This window comes from Pteropus alecto, unplaced genomic scaffold, assembly GCF_000325575.1.
Source record: "Pteropus alecto unplaced genomic scaffold, ASM32557v1 scaffold100, whole genome shotgun sequence".
Lineage (NCBI taxonomy): Eukaryota > Metazoa > Chordata > Mammalia > Chiroptera > Pteropodidae > Pteropus > Pteropus alecto.
The window spans coordinates 4,764,436-4,767,819 of record NW_006430723.1 but is presented as its reverse complement, the minus strand read 5'-3'; positions in this window follow the sequence as shown (position 1 = coordinate 4,767,819).

The window sequence follows — 3,384 nt, the reverse complement described above, 5'->3', positions numbered from 1 at the left end:
TTTGAGAAATACTAGTACCAATCAGAGATTTTTCTTCTTGACAGGAATTAAAAGACTGGAAGAAAATGAAAAAGGAAATCTCATGAAGTGACTCAAAGCTATTTTTGGTGGGTCTCAGTAGGCCCTGTTCCAGTACTTTGTAAGTCACTGAACTAATCCAATTTCTCATCCTATGCAAGAACTTTTTCTATAAATTCCAGATAAGTAGTCATTTAGCCACTTCTTGAACACCTGTCAGAACACATAACACGAATTGATGAAGCAGAATATTCTATCTTCAGACAATTCAATTGATTAGAAACATTTTTATTCTCTTAGATTGAAATCTACCTCCATATAACTTTCATTTCTTGTTCCACATTCTAGAATACAGTGAATAAATAGAATCTTTTCCTCCATATAACAACTTTTAATTACTTGAAAACAGGCACATATTTTCTCCCAAATCTTCCAGGACAGCTATTCTAGTTCCTTGATTTCTTCTCACATAACTTGATTTTCAGATCCTTTTACCAACTAAGTTGCCCATCTGCAAAAATGTCTTAAAAGGAAATAAACTTGCTGAACCCCAGAAAATTAAAGAACAGGAAAGTTGGCAGACCAAGAAGATGGAGGATCAGAGAAGAAGGAGGTAGAAAGCAAAGGAAGGGTTCCTAAAGCGGACAAGCAGAAGAGAAAAAGTATGGGCGATCATAAAGAATTTGACGTCTACTGTGTAATCTTCAAGTGTGGCTAAGTGCATTCATTTTAAGCTTCTTTGGACTCAACTTGTTTTGGACAGACTCTGTGGCAATCCACCAGAAACCTCACCTGTGGAGCTCAGTTAATTAACTGCCAGTCTTTGGGTAGCATCTTTCAGCCAATTATCAAGCTAGCCTACTTACTTATTGTACATACCTAATGTCTCCATCTTGACCACAAAGATAAATTAAGAGATTTTTTATCATGTCTGTAGAAATATGACAATTCCTTTGATCAACCAACCAATTGCCAGTAGATTAACAACAATAAACAACAAACAACAAACAAACAAAAAAACCCTCAGAAATTGGGTTAGCCTGGTATGGTATGAGCTACACTTCATGAACCTGATTGGTCTTTCAATAATGTCTTGCTTTGCTCACTATTTCTGTTGGCATCCTGTTTCAGAATGAATTATTTGACTGGGCCATGGGTCATAAAGTCTTTTAGAGAATCTAGGATGTCATTACTCTTCTCTTCATTGAGCCTGTCTGTGAAATATGACACCTTCCTTTCTTCAACGCAGCACCCTAATGGGAGGCACAGAGTACAGTGGGTTAGAAGATTCCCCTTTCTAACTATATTATGTCAGTACTACTCCAGCTGTCCCAATTAAGAAATGAATCTTTTTTTATTAAGTTTATTGGGGTAACATTGGTTAATATAATTATATAATTTTCAGGTGTACATTATCATTAGATATCTGTATATTCTATTGCGTTTTTACCACCCAAAGTCCAGTTTCTTTTGGCTATCATATATTTGATCCCTTTTACTCACTTCATCTTCCCTCATCCCTCTATATTTGACTCCCTTTAACTGTCTATATCCTTCATCCTCTCCCACCCCACTAGTAACCACTACTCTATAGTCCTCTGGTAAGCACTAGTCTATAGACCATATCCGTGAGTCTCTGTTTGTTTCACCTGCTCATTTGTTGCTTTTAGGTTTATATCCCACATATAAGTGATATCATGTGATTTTCGACTTTTTCTGTCTGGCTTATTTTGCTTAGCATGATTATCTTGAGGTCTATCCATGTTGTCGCTAATGGCAGTATTTCATCTCTTATGGCTGAGTAATATTTCAATGTATATATGTACCACAGCTTCTTTAGCCAATCATCTATTGTAGGACACTTCAGTTGCTTCCATGTCCTAGTCACTGTGAATAATGCTGCTATGAACATTGGTGTGCAAATATCTTTTCAGATATGAGTTTTTAAGTCTTTGGGGTAAATACTCAGTAGAGGGATTGCTGGATCATACGGTAGACCAATTTTTAATTTTTTGAGGAACCTCCATACTGTTTTCCATAGTGGCTGTACCAATTTGCAGTCCCACCAGCAGCGTATGAGGGTTCCTATTTCTCCACATCTTCTCCAACATTTGTTATTACTTTTCCTGTTGATTATAGCTATTCTAACCGGTGTGAGATGATATCTCATTGTGGTTTTGATTTGCATTTCCTTAATAGCTAGCGATGTTGAGCTTCTTTTCAAATATTTGTTGGCCATTTGTATGTCCTCTAGGGAGAAGTGTCTATTCAGATCCACTGCCCATTTTTTGATTGGATCATTTGCTTTTCTGTTGTTATTGAGTTGTATGAGTTCTTTGTATATTTTGGATATTAGGCCCTTATTAGAGGCATTGCTTGCAAATATATTTTCCCATTCGGATGATTGTCTCTTTATCTTGTTGATGGATTCTTTTGCTGAGCAGAAGCTTTTTCGTTTGATGTAGTCCCATTCATTTATTTTAGCTTTTACTCTCCTTGCCTTTGAGGTCAAATTCATAAAATCCTCTTTAAATCCAAGGTCCTTGAGTTTAGTTCCTATGTTTTCTTCAATGCATTTTATTGTTTCAGGTCTTATATTCAGGTCCTTAATCTATTTTCAGTTAATATTGGTGTGTGGTGATAGAGAGCAGTCTGATTTCATTCTTTTGCAGGTGGCTTTCCAGTTTTTCCAACACCATTTATTGAAGAGGCTTTCCTTTCTCCACTGTATGTTTTTGGCTTTTTTGTCAAAAATTATTTGCCCATATAAATATAGGTTTACTTCTGGACTCTCGATTCTGTTCCACTGGCCCATGTGTCTATTTTGCTGCCAATACCATGCTGTTTTGATTACTGTAGCTTTGTATTATAATTTGAAGTCAGGCAGAGTGATGCTTCCAGCCTCGTTCTTTTTTCTCAGGATGGCTTTGGCAATTCACGGATTTTTGTGCTTCTATACAAATTTGTGATTTTTTTGTTTCATTTCTTTAAAAAATGCCAATTAGATTTTGATGGGGATTGCATTCAATCTGTATAATGCTTTAGGTAATATGGTCATTTTAACTATGATGATTTTTCCAACCCAAGAATATGAAATATCTTTCCATTTCTTTGTATCTTCTTCGATTTCTTTTAATAAGGTCTTGTAGTTTTCATTATATAGGTCCTTCACATGTTTTGTTAAATTTATTATTAGGTATTTTATTCTTTTTGTTGTAAGTGCAAAAGGAATTATTTTTTCCACTTCTTTTTCTGACACTTTGTTATTATACTCTAATATACTCTAGGAACCCTATGGGTTTTTGAACGTTGATTTTGTATCCAGAGACTTTACTGTATTTGCTTATTGTTTCTAGTAGTGTTTTT